This window comes from Amblyomma mixtum, chromosome 4, assembly GCF_055824585.1.
Source record: "Amblyomma mixtum isolate Tamu chromosome 4, ASM5582458v1, whole genome shotgun sequence".
NCBI classification, from domain to species: Eukaryota; Metazoa; Arthropoda; class Arachnida; order Ixodida; family Ixodidae; genus Amblyomma; species Amblyomma mixtum.
The window spans coordinates 42,117,265-42,132,095 of record NC_143015.1 but is presented as its reverse complement, the minus strand read 5'-3'; the positions used below and the strand labels follow the sequence as shown (position 1 = coordinate 42,132,095).

At 47.4% G+C, this 14,831-nt stretch overlaps 1 long non-coding RNA gene across 1 annotated transcript in view; it reads right to left on the bottom strand.

Moving 5' to 3' along the window:
• The window catches only part of LOC149346324 (uncharacterized), a 116,921-nt gene extending 106,358 nt beyond the window's left edge, over positions 1–10,563 (bottom strand). The window contains exon 1 of the long non-coding RNA XR_016292068.1: positions 10,473–10,563. This is a non-coding gene — a long non-coding RNA (uncharacterized LOC149346324). The remainder of the gene's footprint in view (positions 1–10,472) is intronic.
• Positions 10,564–14,831: the final 4,268 nt, after the last annotated feature.

Genomic DNA, 14,831 nt, shown 5'->3' with positions numbered 1-14,831 from the left:
TGTAGTGTTGTGACGTGTTGTTTCTGAATGTTGTATATGTGGTTAGCCCACTCCGCGTAGCCGCCGGAAAATAGTACGGGAGGGATAGTGTGATTTCGGAATTTGTGCCAATCGGTCAGCTTGGCCTGACCCCATTTTTTGCGCGCTGCCTTCGCCATGAGTATAATCCGGAGAAGGAGGTGGTCGCTGCCTAGAGAATCTCCCAAGTTCTCCCAGGCAGCCGCTCTAGCATTTTTAACGAGAGAAGGCCTGGACACGTGTCGCGGGTTACCGAATTCCCCACTCTGGTGGGATACGCCGGGTCCGTGAGTAACGTGAGGCTGAGGGTGGAGATGAGCGCCGGTAGCTTGCGTCCTCTTGCCTGTTCGAAGTAGTAGCCCCAATGAAGGCTGGAGCATTGAACTCTCCAACGATCACTAGAGGCTCTTTGGCTGCCATTTTTATCGCGCGAAGGAAGATTTCATTGAAAGTAACGCGCGGCTTATGCGGAGGGCAGTATATGTTGAGGATATCTATTGACGGGTCGCGGCGTCTGAGAGGCAGTACCCGGACCATTGTATATTCTTGCTCGGTACTCAAGTCTAAGTCGACCTGAACCCCGGTGTAAGCCTTATTCACCACGATGCACGTAGAGGGGCCCCCCTGAAAGGTGCTGTAGCCTGATAATTTAGCGTCTATGCCGGGCTCCTGCAGCGCAACGAGTGCCGGCATGTCACCTAGGGACTGCAGGTAGAGCTGGAGGTGTGACCGTTTTTTCCAAGCCCTGAAACCCCTGCAGTTCCATTGGATGATTTGGATGATTTGGAATTTTTCAAGGTTTTTATCATTCCTATTAGATGTGCTAGCCATCTTGTTCTATTTATTTACGGGGGAGCGGTCTAGCTCTGGCCGGGAGCCAGCGCAACCCCAGCGAGGGGCCGCACCGACCCAACAGCTGCCGAGCCTGAACCGTGTTCCTTCGCTGCCTGGCGGGAGGCTGTCTTACGTTTGAGGTGAGGGGAATCGGAGCTAGTGGCGTTCTGAATTTGGGTGCTGACCCAGGGCTGCACGGCTTTAAGGACCGAGTCAGTGACCTGGGCCATAAGGTCGGGAAGTGCTTGCGTTAAAGCTGCCTTGAACAAGTCCTGGAAGGACTCGCGGACTGCTGACATGATTTGATTCGGAAGGGCCGCCACTTGCTCCTCCAGTTGCTCGGTTTGGCGCTGCAGTGCCTCTAGGCCGGCGACGCGACCAGCTGATCCAACTACCGTGTCCCCGCTCTGCCGCGAGACGCTAGTGAGGCAAGATGTTACGGATGATCCGTCATCCTCGTCATCTGGCTCAGCTTCTTGCATTGGTTCGGATGACCCGGCCTATTTGGCCTCTAATTCCCGAATTTTGCGCGCTAGAATTTGGTTCTGGCGCCTGAGCTCCTCTACCTGCTGCTGTAGGGCGGTTTCGGTAGGGGAGGGACGGGTAGGGGAGGGACGGGTAGGGGGCCCAGAGACTGCCCTACTCCAACTGCTCACCTGTGATTGCACGGGTGCCAAGGGCGGGAAGTCCCTGGCATTGAGGACCGGGGGCACCGCCTGGGTCGCGGACTTGACAAGTTTCGATGTGCCGGGTTTGGCCTTGATTTCCTGATCGGCTGGCGCTTTCTTGACCTTGGGCGGAGGAGCCTGCTTGGGCCCCGTCTTTGCCTTCGGTTTCGATCCGGGTGGGGAGCTCGGTTTGATGGCTTTCCGGAACCGCCCAGCACAGCCAGGAGCTCCGGTAGGGTGGCCGCCTCCGCAGATGAGGGAGCTCGGAACACAGTCATGTTCCGCCAGGCCGTCAGGAGTGGCATCGGGAACCTGGACTCCGAAGTGTTTGCAGCGTCCCGGCTGCGGTCGCGGGCACGCATCGGCCCGATGGCCCACTGTGCCACAGCGGTGGCATGCTGGTACTGTTTTCTTGTACAGGCGAACAGGCAGCCGTTCGTAGCTGTACAACACCGTCCGTGGCACCTTGGTCCCCGCGAAGGTGATCACCGCAACCGGGGATCCCCCTAGCTTGCGGACAGACACCACATTTTGTTCCGCACTGAGTTTTCTTTTAACGCTTTCAGACGTTTCGTCTGGCGAAACAGTCACGACGCCTCGACAGAACGCACCGGAGAGTTTAGGGTGTCCCCGGAACGGTAGCTCGCGTTCCCCTACCGGCAGCACAATATCCCGGAGTAGCTTCTCCGCGGCGTCGACTGATTTCAGTGCACATACAAGGATGTTTTGGCCCCAAACGGGCCACACCGCAAGTCCAGCATTTGCGTCGTCCCCGAGGATCCTGCGGACTGCAGCGCCGGCTTGTCCAGGACCAAACGTTGCCTTGAGGTCGACCGTGTTTCTTGGTTTCAGCACCACAACGATGCCATCTTTTTCAATGCGCGGCGTGTTCTGCGGCCGCCACCGGAGTTGCTTGGAGCTCTTCGAGGCTGCGTTCAGCGCACTCCCACCCTGCGTATGCGCAGAGCTAGCCGGTGCCTGTTGCTGGGTGGCACCAGCACCAGCGTCTCTCGATGCCGCTGCCGCGTTCTTCTTTCCGCGCCAGACGCGGACCATATCGTCGTCCTCGGTTGGTACAGGATCTTCGCCTTGAGTAGTATCCCCGGATTGATGGGTATCCATTGTTACGATCTACAAGGACTGCGGGTCGTATCCGGTGACTTGATTTGGAGCCGCCAGAGCCGAGGGATCCCCGACCGGGGCCATCGCAGGCCCCGGCGCCGTTAGGCTTAGCACCACCGCGGCGTGACGAAAGCTTCAAATGACCGAAAAGTGGTCGAAAATTGGCCCCACCTTAACAAACGGGGTATAGACGGGTGCCGCTGAGGTTCCTGGAGACGATAATACCAGGCTTGCAGGGAAAAAAGTTGGTGTATCGCAATTGATTGCGATTTGTCACGGAGCCGACGCGGTATGCGACCGCTCCCGTCACCGACGCTAGCGCCTCCCCCCCCTCGCAGGGTTTGCATTTAAAAGCGGGGTGAGACTTCGTGTAGTAAAACAGTTCATTATTGCGATTTTTTACACATCTGAGAATTTCTTGATCTTTGTGAAACTTTATTACAGTTGGGTATTCGCGTTTTCAAAAATTTTTTTTGTCCTTTTTCATCGACACGTTGACAGGAAAAGTGGTTGTTTCCGATACACGCAGAAAGTCCCTGACGTTAAGGTTTCAGTTTCGGTTTGGGAATTTATTCTTTTGAGTAGTACTTTTTTAAGCCATTAGGGCTCCTCCTATTGCTCTTCTGTTCGTGGCTGCGCCATAAGCTTTGACACTGTCTACTTGTGCTGTAGGTGTACTAACAATGGGAAGAAGCCAGAGACTAACGGAAAAACGGAAATTTCATGGCAGCTGGCACTTAGCCAGTCGTCCAGAAGATTTTAGAAGCTCCTCGAAAAAGGTAAAGGTGGAACCACGTGCTTCTTCATTTAAAATATGCTTGAATGCACTGCTCAACGAAACTTCTCAAGACAGAAGCACACTCGTTTTTGTACCTTGCCACGCTGTTCGACTTTAGCAAAACACAGTTTGCTTGTTTCCACTGTGCAAACTGTGACTCAATATGTTTGAATGAGATAGCACATACAAGTATTGGTTTTGGTTTGTGCTCCAAGACTAGTTTCAATTGCACTGCGTGTTGCACTGAGACAAAAATGCGAACCAGCAATTCCCTAAAAGAGCGGCCCCACATTTACGACATAAATATGCGATTTGCATATGTGCTCCGTGCAACAGGCAGAGGACACGACGGCGGTGAGCTTGTGACAGTAATTTTGGATTTGCCACCTCCTGTGTCGAACTTTGAGACCTACATCAATGAAAAGCGGTCTGCAACAAACATAGTCGCCGAAGAAAGCATGAATGATGCTGCAAGTGAAGCGAGAAGTTTGTGAGGAGAACTGGGTGAGAACAGTTCAGTAACAGTTGACGGAACAGGTATGAAGAGAGGCTACTGATAAAAATATGGCGTAGTGAATGTGATGTCTGCAGACAACGGCAAGGTACTCGACAGATCAATTCTTAGCAATCATTGCCAAACCTCCGGAAAGGGCGAAACCAAAAATCCCTGCTGCAGAGCTAATTACAAAGGGCCTTCAAGTGGAATTGAGCCTGCTGGTACAGTGAAAATATGCAATCGTTCCATTCAAAAATATGGTCTGAAGTACACAAGCCTGATGGGGATTCTAGAGCTTAGAGAGCTGCCTGTGAGTCGAAACCCTATCACTAGCTCATTGAAAAGCTGGAGTGTGTGAGTGACATTCAAAAGCGCCTTGGCACATGAATGCGAGCACTAAAAAAGAAAAAAAAGGCACAAAGCTATCTGATGACTTATCGCTAGGAGGAAAATGTAGATTATTCACAAATAAATTGGTACTTTGCAGTTATAAAATAGAAAAGCCATTTGTGAAAATACAGAAAATGCCCAGGCGATGAAGAGAGCTCTTTGGGCAACTCACCTTCATAAGTTATCTACGGAAGAAAGCCCTCAGCACGGGCTCTTCCTTAAGACGGCTTGTGGGTACAACCGGGGCCTTATAACAGGCAATCATTATGTGCTTAAACATTCTCTACCAAAAGGAATGATGGACGCTGTGAAACCCATTTACCGCGAGCTTGCAGGTCTCGTACTGCTTTCAAGATGCCTTCATGAGCGGACGCAGAATGTCAGTGAGGCACAGCGCTTGTCCTCCATTTTTCTTATGCCCCGCCGCGGCGGCTCAGTGGTTACGGCGCTCGGCTGCTGACCCGAAAGGCGTGGGTTCGATCCCGGCTGCGGCGGCTGAATTTCGATAAAGGCGAAATTCTAGAGGCCCGTGTACTGTGCTATGTCAGTGCTCGCTAAAAAACCCCCGGTGGTCGAAATCTCCCGAGCCCTTCACTACGGCGTCCCTCATTGGCTGAGCCGCTTTGGGACTTTAAGCCAAACCAAACCAATCTTCTGTCTTGTCCGTCGTCGCTGTGCCGTTTTTTACTTCATTAATGAGGCACGAAACCAATTAATTTGGGTGAGGTCTCCTAAAACCGCCTTTGTCAGTCTCAAAACAGTTGATACAGCTGTCGATTATGCCATTGCGTGCTCTAATGACGGAACTGTAGCACGATTAACGGTGCGGGAACATTTGGGAGCCACCCCTGGACCTTTGTGTGCGTCAACGCTAGCACTTATAGACAGACGGCGGGTCCAAAAAAGTTATTCAAGCTGAGATCTGCAGCTAAACAGGAAAGGAAGGACGCAATAAACAAAGATGGTTTATTGGTTTATTGGGGTTTAACGTCCCAAAGCGGCTGAGGCTATGAGAGACGCCGTAGTGGAGGGCTCCGGAAATTTCGACCACCTGGGGTTCTTTAACGTGCACTGACATCGCACAGTACACGGGCCTCGAATTTCTCCTCCAAAGAAATTCAGCCGCCGCGGCCGGGATCGAACCCGCGTCTTTCGGGCCAGCAGCCGAGCACCATAGCCACTGAGCCACCGCGGCGGCACGCAATAAACAAAGAGAAAGGGTATGGAGATGCTGCTACTTCAAAAGACTAGTCTACGGATTTTTTGAAGAATATAAATGTTTTGAAAGATTTCCCGGCATTTATGTCAAAACAACATTTTTGGAAGTTTGTGTACCCTTTTGTAGGCAACTATGAGGCATAAGCAAACAAAAATTCTCTGATCTGTTAATTAGCAGTGGTTACATAATTGGAACTAGAATCAATAGCCTAGGTGCATTTTTATTTTTCTAGCATAAAATACCTGTCATAAGTGGGAATTTTCATGCATTGACAGAAGGAAAAAACGCAGCAAATATAGTTTTTTTTTGTAGGCGCATATTTCTAGTTCAACTGCAGTGAAGCGTTTGTTGCTACCTTTCTACAAAGCTGGAACACTCTGCCGATAGTAGATCTTAAACAAAAGATACATACGTAGAAAAATAAAACAAAATAAAAATACTGCTTCTAAATTTAAAACAAACTTTTAAGTCAAATTGAAGCTGCGTCTACCTTTAATATTTCTTGTAAATTTTATGACCATAGCGCCGATTGCTACTGCAGCACAGCCAAATTTTGAAACTGGATTTCAAAGTCTCACCTCACCTTAAGACCGCATATTTTCAAGAACCCCCCCCCCCCCCCCCCCCCGCGCTAATGCCCATCACCCATGTGAAAGTTATCGTCTTGGTGTCTTGTATTTTTCGAAAAGAATCAAAGGAGAGGGCAGTGATTGTTCTACGGAGCTCACAACATCGGGAACCAATTTAAGGTACCTCGCGGGCCCACAATCAGGCGCACCGTTAAGGAATTGAATGATTGATTGAAAATTTTTTTTAAACAGTGGCAATTATCGGAGCCTTGGGTGGTCCGCCTATTCCGGCAGACCACTGCTCTGCGCCGCAGCGTGGGCCCTGTGAACCAGTCCTTGTTGCTGGTCGGGGTCCTCGGTGTGAAGAATGGCCTTCCACTGCTCCATGCTGGAATTAGGAAATCTGTCTATGGCAGGATTGAACTGGCATGTCCACATCATGTGAAAAGCTGTCGCTATTTCTCCAAAGTGTGGGCACTCTGGTTTATTGAGTGAGGGGTACCTTTGGTAGAGTTACGAGACAGTCTGTTTGCAGTCGCCGAAGGGTGTGTTCTTCCTTGTTTGGAGTTTTATGAGGTGTGGGGTATGCCTGTCTGGCCTGTCTATTGGTGTTCGGCGGAGCTCATTATGGGCAGTGTTACGTGTTCCTCTGCATCGAAGGCTTAGCGGGAATCTCGGTATAAAGAGCTCGTGCGTGCCGGTGGGTGGCATCAAACCCTCTCTAGTGTTCCCTGTGGCCTGGAAACCGTATGATTGAGGCTTGATTAGGAGGACGTTTGGCTAAGAGTGTGAGGCCTGATTGAGGGATCAGTCTTTTGTTTACATTTCTGCAGGAGTTTTGTGAATCTGTGAGTACATTAGCGTTTGGGTTAGTAGCTAGCGCTAGCTCAATGACTGCCTCCTCTACGTGAGTGGGGTACCACCTGCCCACGGATGCGCAGTTGATCAGTTTGCCCTCAGGATTAGTTGCGGCGATGATCATCCGCCCTAGGACTGGTCCGGCTGCATCCACCTAGAGCGTCTCAGGGCGGCTATCCTATTTCTTGCGCAGGCTTCCGGCTCTGGCGTTTCTGCTGCAGCATTAAATGTGGGATGCATATTTCGAGGGATTTCATGGACACGAATCTTCTTCCGGATCGATAAAGGAAGTGCCGTCCGTTGATCTACCGTGTAGGGTACTGTGAGGTGCACCTTGGTTAGAAGGGTCTGGCCTGTTCGAGTGATGGCTAGGCGATTCAGCTGTGACAATATTTGTGCCTCTCAGATTTCTTGGACGTGTTGAGGATGCAGAGAGACACGAGGCGCGTTGTTGATGCTGTCTTTGGGAGACCCAGTGCCATTTTGTAAGCCGCCCGTAATAGTGGTTCTAGTTTTGCTATTTCTGACTGGGTGAGGTGTACGTAGGCATTCCTATACATTATTCGTGAGACGACAAGATCTTGCCCAAAGCGAACTGTGTCCCTGTCTTTTATGCCGTGGTGCTTGTTGCATAGGCGGCAAGACTAAACATAGCTGCGATTATCACCGAGCTGCCCATGTCCTATGGAGGCGCTACAAAATTAGAGCACCATCAAGGTCTTAACGGCCTTCTCCTGTTATGAATATGTCGTCCTGAATAGGAAATACGCATAAAACCATAAAGTAAAAAGTACTGTTTCTATGTTCTTTGACGCGTAATGATGCCGAAATGAGCAACTGCCTGAGTTGTGAAAAACCTAGAACCTACAAACCAAAACATAGAAACCCTTCAAAACATCAACATTTGTTCGGTGAGTTACGTCGACATTGAAATGACTTATTTTTGACTTCCTACTAAGGAAAAGAACGGAGCACAGCAGCCAGCATGTGGGTTTGTAACTAAACAGTACTTTCAGATTTCTTGCTACAAATAGCGATAGATCTTTGGACGTTATGCTGACTCGGAAGCGTTCTAAATTTAAAAAAAATTTCTGTTTCTCATCCAAAAGTATATGTATAATTGAAAAGGACGGGAATTTTGGTGCAAAGTTCATATTCCTACAGAAAGGAAATGCAACGTACCAGTGTATAGAGGTGAAGAATGCTGTAAAGACGATCGAGCGCACTCATAACGGCTGCAGGCATAACAAACACTCGTTTCTTACAAACGAGTGTGGTGCTGGCGTCAAAATGTCCAGCAAGGCAATGGCAACTCGTCTCAGATAAAACAAAGAACTAAGGTCACGCCACTTGGTTAAAGCGAATAATGAGGCGCCGTAAATTCAACCCAGTAATACGGAAAACTGGGCTTAAAGCTTAGCACGGAGTCTGAAGAGCGTCTCTGAGTCACCGCGACACCGCCCATAGAGAACATGTCGACACACAAAGGAAACCAAAAGGCGACTGTGCAATAATTGCCTCCATGTGCGCCAGTTAGGAGAAGTATCGCAAGTGGAGGTAGAAGCGCATTGGGCATGCGGAAGTAGCAGCGTCGAAAGTGAAGCTTTAACGTGTATCGTCATGAATAAACTGGTGGCAGTAATTCGAAAGGCTTAAATGCCGTTCCAGCCCTTCCGGTCACGTGTTGTGTGCCGCCTGCCCAGACGTCTCTCTCCACTTTTGGGCTGCTGGGGCACCTTTCTCTTCCACTTTTTCTTTTTGGATCCGCCAGCGGACAGAGCGCTCAACAAGAAATAGGAGGTTATGTGGAGAAAATCAGGAGTTTTACCCACCCCAGTACTCTACAGCAAGTGACATTCTGAAGTATTTAGTTCAAAGTGGTATTTTGCGACCAGGCAGCAAACTTTGGTCCACAAGGTGTGGATATATCCGACTATATACGATAGCTCGCGCACTCTAGAATACTGGGAGGCTTTGCTCTGCAGCCGAGAACCTAACGCCCAGCAGGACATCATCGGTCAAGCCCTTGCTGCCGCTGTGTCCCAAGGGGTTCCCGCCGACGGCTAGAGGCGACGGGAGAGGTGGAACTCTCTCTCTGTAACCTTACTCGCTTGCATTACTTCTCGTTTCAGGTGTCAATTACTAACAATTACTGCGCTGTTTCCTTTCATCGAAAGCCAAATCTGAATTTTCACGGGACTGCCGAATAGCTCGAGCTGAGCCTGAATCACTGCACGTACAGACAAAGCAGAGTTGAAGTATGAGAAAGGAAAGGAAAGATTTGAAGGCTCTTCCATTCGTCGAAAGTCTCACTTCTATGCCCTCCATAAGTGCACAAGGTTCTCTAAAAGATGTTCAAACTTTATCGATTACCTTTTCGTGTAAGCGCACTATTTCGTGTTATTGCCAATATCAGGTAGGCAAACCAATCAGGTTTGTTAAATTATTACCAACAATGGTGACGTTGGTAAAGCAGAAACTCTCAGCATCTGAAAAATAAATTGCTCCAGCATCAGCATGCCCAATGGGGCGCGTGGTATGCGCTCCTGTACACAAGAATCGCCGTGACGGTAATTGGTGGCGCGAGGTGTTGACGAGTTGGCAGCACGCCTTCTGCGTTGGGACCGATCAGCATGTGCGCTTTGGAGGCACGTGTCTGTCATCCGGCACTCGATATACAAGGATCATTTTCACTAGCCCCGGAAAATTTCGAACGCTGTTTTCGTATGACGTAACACAATAGCTTCAGCATCAGCAGAAACTTTCGAAAGTATTGCCGCCAATCGCAGCCAAATCGATCGCCTTTGAAAAGGACAGGCGAGATAATTACCACAGAAGCTGATTGAGAGCACAACTGTCTAAGGAAGCGTACGGCGAGATCTTCGACCGCAGAAGAGGCGACAGCCAGAACGGCTTGGGAAGCGTAAACACGGGTACGTGGGAATGCATTTCCTCAGTGGCGCAGCAAGGATTGCTCCCTTACTTTGTCACGATTTGCACTTTCTCAACAATGCCTGGAACACGAAGAAGACAAGCGTGCGATCTCGCTCCCGTTGACTCTGTAAAAGGCGTAGAGTTGTCCATCCGGGCAAAATGAAAGCAAAAAAAAACTATTACAGGAAGCCTGAAATATGAAGATTTAGCAGGTTTAGAGTCGAATGAAATACAGAAGCACGGGAATACAGTGGTTAAAAGATTTCATAAAGGAAATTCAGTTCGCCACTATTAAAAAAAAACACGATGTAAGCAGCCGAAACCAGGCACGAGTGCTCATTTCGCTACGTCGCCACTTTGAGATGGTAGCCATAATAGCATTCAATGTTAATGATTATTTTCTTTATGGTACAGTGTTAATGATACAGGTAATGTGGAGTACTCCATGTACTGTTATAAACGCAGGGCGGGGACCGGCTACTTTGTTTGCGAGGCTCCGTACACAGATGCACGTTGAATGGGCGTCACAGGGACAAAGCATTCAAGATTACAGCCTTTAAAACTTTAGCAAAACAGAAGCACTCACATTGTCCGTAGCAGGTTGTCCACCACAGAAAAAGAAGATAAAATGAAGTCCGCATTGCCAAAAATACAAGGTTGCAGAGCCTTCGCAGCTGTAAATGAGACAATAATTGAAATATTAGCTCGGGAACCGTATAGCAAACAGCCGGAAGGTAAGCGCAGGTTGTTTGCAAAGGCAATGATAAAGATATCGTAACGGCTTATTTGCTTTTCGTCGAAAATGCGCTTGCTATGGATTTTAGTTTTAAGCGGCGCTCTAATACTGGCTTGAAATATGTTTTGAAATAATTTTTAAGGTAAGGTTTAAAATAGACATCCTGGTCAGTGGTTTTTCTGTCCGTGTTGACGCACTTGAAAAATTCGTAGAGACCTACAAATCCCAGGAACACAAAACAAGTCCGGACACTAATCCTACTATTGGGAAGATATCGTCAGACATTAGGGCGCTCACGGAGAAATGCGACGACTCTGAAAATCGTCTCCGGCGCTCTAACTTGATCTTTTTTGGCATTCCCGACGTTAAGAGTGAAACTTGGGCAGAATCTGAGTCATCCATTATCAAATTTTGTTCTGAGCAGCTGGCCATAACTCTCGAAAGTGCTGAAATTGAACGCGCCCACAGAATGGGACAGTTCCGTGAATCTAGAAGCCGCCCCATTATTGTAAAACTGGCCAACTTTAAAAAGAAGTCCTAAATCCTCTCTGCTGGCCCTAAGCTGAAAGATTCGGAGTATAAAGTTCGCGAAGATTATTCTGCACGTGTTAGATTAGCTCGAGGGAAACTCTTCGCGTACGGCCAGCAGAGCAACTCAACCTTCAAGATGCGCTTCGACAAACTTATTATTGGCAGCAAACAGTACTTTTACGATGATGAATCTGACACGGTGCAAGAAGTTAAAGCATAACAGTCATCGCGAACGTATCTGCGCCCGTTCTTGCCGCCATGGCAGCCACTTGTAACACCTGCGACAGTTTTTGAATGTCGAGCCATGCCTACCTTGCTTGCCAACGTACGTAGTTTCATGCCCAAGAAGGAATCTATAGAAGCTATTCTAGACGATAACAGCACCGACATCGCGGTATTGACAGAGACTTGGTTGACTGCTGACATTCGGAACGACGAACTACTTGATAACATTACAGCATTCACCATTCACAGGCGCGATAGGCTCGGTCGAAGGGGTGGCGGCGTTCTCGTCTTCATTAAGTCCTGCACGCCTTCCTTCACTATTGATATTAGCTGCCGTCAAGAAATCCTGTGTGTTAACTTTTCATTTTCTGGAACCACATACATACTGATTGTTTGTTATCGCGCGCCTGATTGTGACATTTCCTTTACTAACGAATTGCATTCAATCCTGCTCGAATTGAATTGTCGCTTTCCCCGCGCTAATTGTATACTTTGCGGCGATTTCAATTTTCCCGATATTAACTGGGCCAACTTAACTGGATACTCCCGTCTGTCTAAAGCGTTTCTTGATCTAATACTTCTGTTTAACTTTATTCAAACAGTCAGTACACCTACTCGTTATTTCAACAGACTTGATCTAGTTTTTGTCACGGATGCAGATTTAATAGATTCTATGTCGTGTGTCGATGGTCTGAGTGATCATAAAATGCTGTTATTTAACCTATCCATTCAAGCACCTGTTCGTCAACCATCCATTAAACGCATACGCGACTATAATAGTGCTGATTTCCCCCGCATCAACGAAGAGTTGGAACTGCTTTACCTTTCCTTTCGCGAATCTGCTAACAGTAGATCAGTAAACGAAAACTGGATGGCTTTCAAACACACACTTTTATCTCTAATTCATACCTATGTACCACTCGTTTCCATTCGTGGTGACGCAGGCAAACCTTGGTTTTCCAATCCTTTGAAAAAACTATCGCAAAAGAAAAAACGCCTTTTCCGCGCTGCCAAAATATCACATTCTGCTCTTAAATGGGAAAAATATTTTACTGCTCTGAGGGATTACAATAAGCTTTTAAAAAGTTTTAAGAAAACGTTTTATCATCTAGACCTACTGAGCATCCTCCGCACCAACCCCCCAAAGTTTTGGAACGTTCTTACTCCTCCGCGTAGTAAAAACCATAACATTTCCTTGCTTAACGAAGACGGTTCTCTGGTACCGGTAGAGCAGCGCTCCAATGTAATGAATTCACACTTCTCATCCATTTTCACTCACGAACCTGCTCAAAGCACGCCGGTCTTACCTCGCTCACACCTCAACCAGACGCCGCCCATTCATATTTCTGCAGAAGGAATCGAGAAACTTATTGACAGCCTTAAGTTCTCTACCAGCCGCGGCCCTGAAAACCTCCTCGCGAAGATTCTGAAGTCCACTAAAATAATTTCTAGCCTGATCTTGCAAATCATATTCACCCAGTCATTAACCGACAGCTTGCTTCCGGAAGACTGGAAACTAAGCAAGGTAGTGCCAGTATTCAAATCAGGAAACCGCTCAAATCCGTCCAACTATAGCCCAATTTTATTAACGTGCATTGCATGTAAGCTCATGGAACACATTATATACTCTCAAGTCGCCAGCCACCTTCACAATAACTCATTTTTCTTTAATAAGCAGCATGGCTTCCGCCCCGGTCTTTCATGCGAGACACAACTTTTTGAATTCACTACTGACCTTCATTTGCATTTGGAATCATTATTTCATACCGATGTCATATTTTTAGACTTTTCAAAAGCGTTCGATCGCGTCCCGCACCGACGTCTTATGTCAAAACTTTCTTGCATCAATATTGATCCCCTCACACTATCATGGATTAACTGTTTCCTCACTAACCGGTTTCAATATACCGTCATCGGCGGTTATCATTCAGCAACTCATGAAGTGATTTCAGGCGTGCCGCAGGGTTCTGTGCTTGGGCCCCTGCTCTTTCTCATATTTATCAATGATCTCCGATCCGGCATATCTTCGTCCATTCGTCTTTTCGCTGACGACTGTGTGTTATATCGTCGCATTTCCTCTCACGACGACCAGGTTATCCTACAAAATGACCTACAAAAATAGACAATTGGTGTTCCGAATGGTTGATGGAGCTCAACATCACTAAATGCAAATTTATGCAAATTTCACGCAAGCATTCCAATATTACGTATCCTTATTCTCTTCAATCAACTATCCTTTCGCAGGTTGAATCATATATGTACTTAGGTGTCACAATCAGCAGCAAACTGACGTGGGAAAAACACATCACTCAACTCGTTGCTGATACATCAAAAACACTGGGTTTTTTTAGAAGGTCACTTTCACTGTCTCGGCAATCAATCCGTAAACTAGCATACGAGACTTTCATTCGCACTAAACTTGAGTACGCATCAGCAATTTGGTCTCCTCGCCAGGCTTACTTAATTAACACCATTGAATCCATTCAGAATCGTGCGGCACGCTTCATTACTTCAGATTACGATTTTCACCACAGCATTACCGCTATGAAGTCATCCATCGCTATCAGCCCACTAGCCCTTAGACGCAAAGTTTCTCGCTTATGTTTATTGCAGAAATTATATCACAATTTTCCTAACCTACGCGAGTCCCTTCTAGTCCCTCCTGTGCGCACGTCATCCCGTTTATTCAACTCCATGAGCATCCAACGTTTACACGGATCAACTAATGCCTTTAACAAATCTTTTTTGCCAGCCGCTATTCAAGACTGGAATCGGCTTCCAGAATCGGTTGTCATTGAAAGCGATCCAGTAAGGTTTAAAGAACGTCTGATGTGTTATCTTGCTGTATAAATGGTTTCATTTCCCTTTCGTGACTTTATTTCTCTTTATGCTTTTGTTGTGTGTGTGTTTTCTTGTTTGTTCTTTTTTTTAATTCTTTTTTTCCCCACCAATGTGAGTCATGACGAATGTACTATTCCCCCCCCCCCCCTTATGTAATACCCCCTCCCAGGGGCCTTTAAGGGTCAAATAAATGATGATGATGATGAACTGTCTTCTCTGAACGTTTTACAGCATTTAAAAAACACCCACTTTGGATGCACCAACAAAATTTTCGTTGAAGCAACACGTCGACCTTCCAGCTAGCATCACGGTAGAGTTTTTTTATAGGAAGAGAATGTAATGTTTTGGGAGTGTAGCAAAAAAAAAATGTTTCCCAACAGAGCGAATTTAGAAGATGATTCATAATGCAGTCATCACACCTCTCATTTTGTCGTGCATTTTCTTGTGCCCTGAAGAGGAACTCCAAACCTGGTGATCGCCTGGTGATATTGTCTTGCTTGACAAGCTGGCCTAGGGTATTGCCGCATCCAGTCAAGTCAGACGTCATATACTTCTGGTGCGAACTCAATGAAGCAGATATCTGTGCACCCCAGTCATGTTTTATACTTCCAA